This window comes from Macaca fascicularis, chromosome 10, assembly GCF_037993035.2.
Source record: "Macaca fascicularis isolate 582-1 chromosome 10, T2T-MFA8v1.1".
In the NCBI taxonomy this organism is placed as follows: domain Eukaryota; kingdom Metazoa; phylum Chordata; class Mammalia; order Primates; family Cercopithecidae; genus Macaca; species Macaca fascicularis.
The window spans coordinates 2,414,772-2,423,903 of NC_088384.1; the positions used below are offsets into that span (position 1 = coordinate 2,414,772).

General features: G+C 48.1%; 1 long non-coding RNA gene across 1 annotated transcript; it reads left to right on the forward strand.

Annotated features, from left to right (window-relative positions):
• The first annotated feature begins 1,754 nt into the window (after positions 1–1,754).
• On the forward strand, positions 1,755–8,148 carry LOC135965300 (uncharacterized). Its single transcript, XR_010578203.1, has 3 exons — positions 1,755–1,784; positions 7,598–7,791; positions 8,053–8,148. It is a non-coding gene; the product is annotated as an uncharacterized lncRNA (long non-coding RNA).
• Positions 8,149–9,132: the final 984 nt, after the last annotated feature.

Genomic DNA, 9,132 nt, shown 5'->3' on the forward strand with positions numbered 1-9,132 from the left:
CCCACTGACCCCATCTCCTCACAGAGACCCTGGTGTCTGGTTCTCACGGGCCCAGCCCCAAGGAAACGTAGGCTGCGGTCCTCAGCGCGGGAGGAGGAACAAGGACTGGCAGCGGTGTTCTGAGGAGTGAGCTCTCTGAATGGAGAAGGAGGCCCAGCGTGCCCCTGCACCATGGGCCCCAACGGAAAGGTCACACATGATATGGCTTTAAGCAGAAAACCAGGGCAGCAGGACAACAAAGGAAGGGTCTTGGGGAAAGCCCCAAGCTGGGCAGGGACTTTGAAGGTTGCTTTGTGGGAGGCTGGCTTGTGGGAGGCTGCTTTGTGGTGGGCACGGAGCATGGAGGTCAGGATCAAAACCATTTTTAACAAGCCAGCCCCCTCCCCACTGCCAGGTTGGGAACTTGGGAGAAAGCGGCGGCAGGAGGCATCTGGGGTCTCGGGAGATGAGGCAGCAGACAATTGTGCTGGTCCTCCAGGCTCTTCCCCTGGTTCATCCTTCCAGCCATCTTAGTTACTATGGTAGCAAGAATTTGTCATGTTCTCTTGCTTGTTGAGTTTTTTTTTTCTAAATAAAGTCTCAATCTCACCATGAGCTCCTGTCTACACAGATTTGCTTCTGGCCAAGGGCCACTCAGGACCCGGAAGGTCTGTGCAGAGTCTGCACAGTGGCCACAGAGCCCCAGGCCGGGGGAGCCCGTGTCTCAGCCCCTCCCCACTCACACTGAAAGGTCCTCTCCTCGACCCAGGGGGAGGAAGGGAGAGGTGGGGTCAGGAATGTGCCCCTCTCCCCCACACTGGAGTTCAGACCTCACACGTCACCCTCCCCTGGAGGACAGGTCTGTCCTGGCTTCTGCCTGCCTGGCCCCTGAGCCCGTCTGTTCCATGGGTCAGTCATGACCCCAGAGTTCACAGCTGGCCCCTCAGCCTGCCTTTCCTTTAATGGAGCCCCCGTGCGTCCTGACCCAACACCTGCGGAAGCTAGAAGAGCTCTTATTCCTCTTTTCACGTGGGTGGTCGGCACTGTGGGGGCTTCTTTTCTGCCCCAGGTCCTCTTGGCCCCAAGCCCACCAGTCCAGGACTTGCCCCTCTGCACCCCCACAACACAGATGCTAGCACTGTGGGCACCCTGGGGCCACTCCCCTCCACCGTTATCCATCACTGGCCCTCTCCACCCAGACAGGCTGGAGCAGAGACCCTGGTGGCACATCATTCCTCCAGTGAAGTGAATAAGGAAAGGGGAGGGAACTCAACTTGTCCGGCTCAAAACCAGGCAGCTCCCTCCACGGATCGCAAGGTGGACGTTCACATCCTGGAGGCCGTCCCAGCACCTCCGGCCCCCAGGCCAGCTCACGACAGCCCAGTCCTGGGTGGACCCTGGCTGACCCCACACACCTGCAGATGATCGAGGGGCCCTGAATTCTGAGCTCCACTCCTGCAAGAAACACAGCAGGCCACTGTCGATTGCAATTACTCTAGGCTCATTAGTTTTGACTTCAGGTATTTAGCAGACGCTTTCACACTCAATAGCCATATATTTGAGAAATCAGCATGTTTTGGACACAATGTCTGTGCTAGACAGAATTCTAAGGTGACCTCCAAGATTCCTGCCCCAGAGTACACCCTCTGAATAAGCTCCTCTCCACCAGTGTGTGTGGGAAGCCGGGGCTGTGAATGTGACGGGAAATTACTCCAGTGATTACCTATTAATCCGTTTACTCTGAGTTAATCAAAAGCGATTGCCTAGGTAAGCCTGACCTAATCAGCTGAGCCCTTTGAAAGAAGGTAAGCGTCAGAGAGATGTGGTCTTGCTGTCCTATTTTGTTTTCCTCTAAATGCTTTTTATTTTTGCTTTGACATGTTAGGACAATGATCACTTCAAATCAATGGCATGAAGTAGAAATGAAGATTCCTTTTTCCACGGGGATTGACTAAGGCAATTTACTGAGGCACCCTTCCTTTCTCTGATGAATATTCGGCATATGTGTGGGTCTATTTCAGGCCTTCACGTTCTGTTCCATTGATTCGTTTGTCTAACTTCATGCTAATACCATGGTGTCTACATTGCTTTGGCTTTACAGAGAGTCTTGGAGTTTGGTGGTTGGTCTTCCAATGAGTTATTTCTCCCACTGGTTGTCTTATCTCTTCTGTATCACTTGACTTTCCTTGTTCACTTTAAAATCACCTTAGATGTTTCTACAAAAGAAATATAAAGGAGTTTTAAATGAAATTATAATGAATCTGTAGCTCAATGTGGAAGGAACTGACATGTTGATACTGCGTCTTCCAATCCATGAAGATGGTACATCTCCACATTTATTTAGACCCTCTTAGTTTCTCTTGGCAATGTTTATTTTTCTTTAATGTGGATTTCTTGCACATATGTCAGTCGATATTTAATTTTCAATGCAACTGTAGATAGTACCTTTTAAAATAACTGTTTAATTGTTTGTTACAAGTATATGGAAATAATATTTAGCTTTTATATTGGCCTTGATAAATTCACTAATTAAATCTAATGGCTTGCTTATAGACTTCCTTGAATTTTCTTCACACATAATCATGTCATCTACAAAGATATTACTTCTTTCTCTCTTTCTAGTTTTTGTATCTCTTTTCATTTTTCTCCACATAGCACTGCCAAGGGTCTCCAGTACAATGTTGAATGTGAGTGGCCACAGTGAAACGTTGTTGGCTTATTCCTGATTTTAGGAACGAATGCGCTCATTTTAACAGGAAACAGCCCTGTGAGGCTGGGAGGTCAATTTGCAGTTGTAAATCAGCCACATACAGAATGAGACTCTGGGTTTGGGTTTCACTCTCAGCCCTGCAGCTACAGGAGGGAAGGGTTTCTTTCAGGGCAGACATGGAAGCTTTCAGGTTATTTGTGTAGTGATTGAGCTGGGAATTCTAGTCCCTGAGCTCATCCGTTTCTTTCCCCACTTTGTCCATCAACATTAGGAGAAACCAGTGAATCTCAATATACTTGTTATTTGGACAAGAATGCTCAAAAGTATAGTATACACAGGCCCCCAGAACCTTGACTCTTAGGAGTATTGAATTAGGAGCATCCCATGGTGATATTCTGCATTTCTCTCTTGCCACTTCATGCATGGACCAGGACTCCCTTCTCGACCAAACTTCAGTCAGGCTCCTCAGAGCCCTCTTCTCAATGAGGCCTTGGCCTGAGCCTGCTCCCCTTACCAGCTCAGTTTTAGCAAAGAATCCTGCTAAGATAGTTTAACAAGAATCCTCCCCTCCATTATCAAATTCCACCCCCCTCCTCGCTCTTGATATCTGAGGACCTCTCCCTGCCTTGTGAAGCATCCTATTGAGTCAGTTTAGCAAGAATCCCCCAAAGCTTGCTACCTCATCAACTTCCTCTTGCTAGTTTTCCGTCTATTGATCTTCTCACTATGCCTGTTGGTTCAAGTCTCCAGCTGTCTTTGCTGTAGTCAGAGTTGAATTCAATTTCTCTCCTCCATTGCGGCCATTTTTAATACATTCATTCTTGCCATTTTTTAACAAATGTCTGGCATAATTTTTTTACTCAACACCACAGACTATTAGTGCTCTCCTCACTATTGGAAACAGAATTAATCATGGTTTAAACCTAATCAGTTTAGATAACCAAATTCCAGAAACCTTAGAACAAATTCAGAAGGCTCAGTCTTAGATTTTCTTCCTCTAGAACCAATCTCTGTCCCCACGTCTGTGTTGGAGTTCTCCAGAAAAACAGAGCTAATAGTCCAGATGGAGATAGATAGATGATAGATGGATAGATAGATGGATAGATAGGTGGGTAGATAGATGATAGATAGATAGATTAGATAGATAGATAGATAGACAGATAGATAGATAGAGATATTAAGGAAAATGGCTCACACAATTCTAGAGGCTGGCGAGTCTGAAATTTGTAGGGTAGGCTGGCAGCCTGGAAACTCTGGCAGGGCTTCCTTGTTGCCATCTGGGGTTAGAATTCCTTCTTTATCAGGAAACAGTCTTGATTCTTAAGTGTTCAACTGATTAGACAAGGCCCACCCACATTGTAGAAGGTCAACTGCTTTATTCAAAGTCTACTATTTTAAATATTAATCACACCGAAAAATGCCTTCATGGTAACACCTTGACTGCTGTTTGACCAAATAATTGAGCACTGTAACCTAGCCGAATAGACACAGGAAGTTAACCATCACGGGTGGAGAGCTTCAGTACTTTGACCTTAACTATAATATTTGCAATAGGTTTTATTTGTAGATGCCCCTCACAGAATTAAGGACATTTTTTTTTTCTATTCTAGTTTACTATGAGTTATCATAAATTGATTGACATTTTTTTTTCCTGAAATATGATCGCTCCCCTGCTTTATTCTAATAAGGTGGTAGATTTCATCCATTGATTTTTTTTCTTGATCTTAAACCAATTTTATAGTTTTTGGGTAAATTCCACTTGGCCAAGACATATTACCCTTTTTTATATATCTCTGGCTGTGATTTGCTAATATAGATTGTAGAATTTTTGCTGCTATGTTTCTCAGTCAATTTTAGTTTTGTTTACTATTATAATTTATTGTTTAGCTGTTTAGTACTAATTTTTACTAAGCACTGTATCATAACGATTTCCCCATAAACTTTGGGAGGCCAAACCAGAACACTCAGACAGCCTTCTGACATGCAAGCAACAGAAAGCAAGTCCAGCCATTTAAGCAAAAAAAAAAAAAAAAAGAGAGAGAGAGAAATATATTCCTCTTGCATAGCTTGCAGCCCTTCTAGAAGGGCTGAGAAACGAGGTGTGGTGGCCACAAACTCAGGGTCACTGCATAGGATCAGAACCCCTAAGACAGAACCACAGAGAGACACAGAACCCCTGAGACAGAACCACAGAGAGAGACAGAACCCCTGAGACAGAGCCACAGAGAGACACAGAACCCCTGAGACAGAACCACAGAGAGACACAGAACCCCTGAGACAGAGCCACAGAGAGACACAGAACCCCTGAGACAGAGCCACAGAGAGACACAGAACCCCTGAGACAGAGCCACAGAGAGAGACAGAACCCCTGAGACAGAACCACAGAGAGACACAGAACCCCTGAGACAGAACCACAGAGAGACAGAACCCCTGTGCCACCAGACTCATCCTGGAGCTTGCCTTCCTGTGCTGGTCCCACGGATGCTGGGTGCTGCTGCTGCCTCTGCAGAGTAGCTGTTCTTCAGCCATTTGCCACTGCTGCTCTCAGCAAAGCCATCCTCCCAGGGTCTTTGCCGGCCCCTGGTTGCTCAACTCTGCTGGGAGCATTGACTGCAGGACCTGGGCCATGGCCCTTTCTCTCTCTGCAAGGAGGGCTGGAAAACTGGGGCTCTGACCTCTACATAAGAGAGTTCCTCCCAAGACTTACACAAAGAAGCCAGAGTCTCCTAACCCATTTAGGGTTACAGATTCTAGGGTGGGGGCCAAATTTTTAAAAATATATGTATGCATACCCATTCATATACATGAACACATATGTATACACATATACGTACCCAGTAGCTCACAAATACTGATCCAATGGCTACATCACAGTTCATGTCATCTTTCCATATTTTTGGACATTTAGATTATTTCAGTTGTTGAGCTGTTCATAGAGCTTTGGATAAAAGTTTTATTTTACTTAGAATTATAACCTTAATATTTATCATTAGAATGCCAGTACCAAGACAAAATGAATACATATTTTAGAAATTCACTCCCATCCTCCCCACAAGTGGCACAGAAAGAGCAATCTAGAACTGACAGAAAGAGCTGTCTAGGATTGACAGAAAGAGCAGACTAGAATTGATACAGTTGTCTAGAATTGACAGAAAGAACAGTCTAGAATTGATAGAGCTGTCTAGAATTGACAGAAAGAGCAGTCTAGAATTGACAGAAAGAGCTGTCTAGAATGGACAGAAAGAGCAGTCTAGAACTGACAGAGCAGTCTAGAATTGACAGAAAGAGCAGACTAGAACTGACAGAAAGAGTAGTTAGAATTGATAGAAAGAGCAGTCTAAAATTGACAGTCTAGAATTGACAGAGCAATCTAGAATTGACAGAAAGAGCAGTCTAGAATTGACAGAAAGAGTAGTTAGAATTGACAGAAAGAGCAGTCTAGAATTGGAGGTATCCACGCGTATGAGCAATCCTGCACTCGCAGGCCCGGAGACAAGCCAGGAGCCACGGCAAACACTCCTGTGCATTGCTGTCTTTGGTTTTCATCCGCCCGGCTGTCCCATGTGGCTCCACGCACTGCCTTTGCGCCTCTGTGCTGTGCTCACTCTGGCCACAGCCGCCATTCATGTGTGAGTTCCTCATCCATGGTGATTGTCAACCTTTTGCCAGGTTTGCCATGAGTGCAACTTTATCTTTTTTTTTTTTTTTCCACCTTCTAGGATTGGTTATCTGCATGTTAGGTATACACTGAGTTCTACATTTCTCTGCATTCTGACCACATCTTTACTTACTATTTCCTTGATCGTGTGTAATCTTAATGGCAGGAACAAAACAGATAATTTTAATGTCTTGTGGAGATGTTCAGCAATTCTAGGTGAGGAAGCTCAGCTCAGAGGTGTCTTCCTGCAGGTGGGGACATTGCCACCAAGTCTAGAGGGTCGAGCACAGGGAGAAAGGCTTCTGGAGAAGGAGAGCTGAGCAGTGCAGGTGGAGGCAGCAGCTAGAGCCGTGGTGGAGAGGCCAGGAGCCTGCCGTGTGCCAGCTGTCTGCGACCAGCAAGGCACTGGCTAGAGATGCGTCCAGTCGGAGCGGGGCAGATCTCCCAGGGAGAATGCAACACATACTTGGGTGTCAGAGAGTCACCCAGGCCAGACTGCAGGTAGGAGACCCTCTGGAAGCTGAGCGCAGGGGAAGTCCTTGGGAATTACAAATGTTAGGAAAGAGGGGTGCACTTGGGAAGGACTTGGGAAGTAAAACTAGCAGCACCTGGGGACAGAGGAAGTTGGCCTGATGTCCAGGCTTCTGATGGGATCATCGCAGAGATGGGGGTTTTAGGCCACCGAGATGGCACTACAAGCGAACAGGCTTAGGGGAACCTATCTCCATACAAGATGGATTTAAAGGGCAGAGGAACGTAGACATGATGTGAAGGTAGCATTGTGATAGACACCAGGGAAGGCCTCAGGGGTGGGCAGGGGGCACAGGTCTGACGGATGGAGCTTTTCACCTGCCCGGATGCCAGACATTTGTGGCTTGGGCCAGTGCCAGTGGTCCAGATGGAGAAAACTTAGTGGCTTTCGGAGACGTCCAGGATGTGAAATAGACAAGACTTACTGATGTTTGGGATATCAGGGGACAGGAATAAAGGTGACCCAGGTCGAAAGCACAGTCGGATTGCTGGGCTGAGACACGGAGGAGGAGGACAGCCAGAGACCTGCCCCTGTGTCCTCCCTCGTCTCACAGCACACGGAGAGCCACCTCAGGGAGAGTTTCATAGCTGGGGTGGGTCCTGAGCTGTGGGTTCTGAGGGACCGTCCACCCCTCAGCTCTGACCCCCTAGGGCTGACCAGAGGCCCATTTCTGCGACAGACACCGTCCAGGCCTCTGACGCCTCCTGACTCATCCCAGACACACTCAGGCATCCGCTGAAACCACCGCCCCGCAAGTCCCCACCTGTCCTTTGCATTTGCTGTGTGGGATTCCAGAGGAGACCCCGTTTGCCTCCCAGGACAGCTCTCAAGACGCCAAGTGGCTTCCTATTGATTGCAAAGCCCGCCCGTGCTCCTGCATCAACCACAGAGTTGGACTTCTTCTTCCCCAAGGTATTTCTTTAAACAATGTTTTCAAGAGGGCAGAAAGACTGGAGCAGGTGTGGGAAGTCCTCAGCTTCACTCAGGGAGAGGCTGCGCCCCCCATTACAGCCCCTGCAGAGTGGACCAGCGCTGCCACGAACAACGCCTGGCCCATCCCTGGGCTGCGTTTGCGGCAGTGGGGACTTCGAGGGCGGGGCGCTGGCATCGAGAAAACAATTCAATATAATTTGAGATGTAACAGAGACACAAATAACATCTTTCTCTGTCAAGGCTTCGTCTAGGAACTATTTTTGAATGAAGCCGAGGAATGGAAGAAAAACCTGAGAGAAAATTCTGAAATATAATAAAATTGAACTAACGTCAAACTACCTTGGAGGCCGGAGAAGTTAATTACATCATCCTAGAACTGCGCGGTCTGCAGAGACGCGGAGCTAACGTCTATTTTTCCTTCTAGAGCAGATCTCAGGCCGCGAATTCAGCTGGAAATTCTAGTGCAGGATAACAGTGCTTTTTTTTTTTATTGACCAAATTGGGCAAATGAAACAAAAAAATGTATCGAGTCACTGCTTTCTGCAGACGTTGTGCTTGGTGCTGGGACTGAGATGAATTGAATGCGGCCTCTGCCTTCAGGGGTCCCGAGTCCCCGTGGGTGGGACATGAAAGCTGAGGGCCATTGTCAGGGCTGGATCAACACAGGTCCAGAGTGAGGGGCCCCAAGGGAGAGAAACTCACTCACCCTGGGCAAGGGCATCCAGGGAGACTTCCTGGGGGAGGCGGCCAGGCAACTGAGTGAGGAAATCGGACACCCAGGAGGTGCCCAGATGGGAGGATGGCCACAGCACCATCACGCACCCAGCACACCTGTCTGCACTTTCCCCTCTTAGCAGATGGCTATTGATTGGTGTCGGAATGGGGAGACACAGGCCAGTGTGAGGGCTGCAGGGTGAAGCTTTGGGGTGCAGCAGCCTCTGTGGGCTGAAACCTGTATGGACAGTGGGGGTCCCAGTGTCAGGACTCCCCAGTGCTGGGGATGTCACCACTCCCACCCCGACCTCGGTGTCCCCACTGTGAGGGGGAAGCAGTAGGAGAGAACTGCAAAGCCTTAGGGCTAGCACGGACTCTTCTTATAGGTCCCGGCTGCTGTGCAGCCTCCTGCAGGCCTGTGCTCCCCAGATGCAGCCTATGCAGTGTTTCCTGGGCCCTGTCCTGAGAAGCGCCAACTCCCACCGCTCATGGTGAGGCTCAGGATTCTACACGCTCTACACCAATTCTGAGAAATCTCCCCGGAGACTCCTTCCCTGGCAGACCCCTCGAGGATTCTAGGAAAACCAAATGCTACCCCTTAGACAT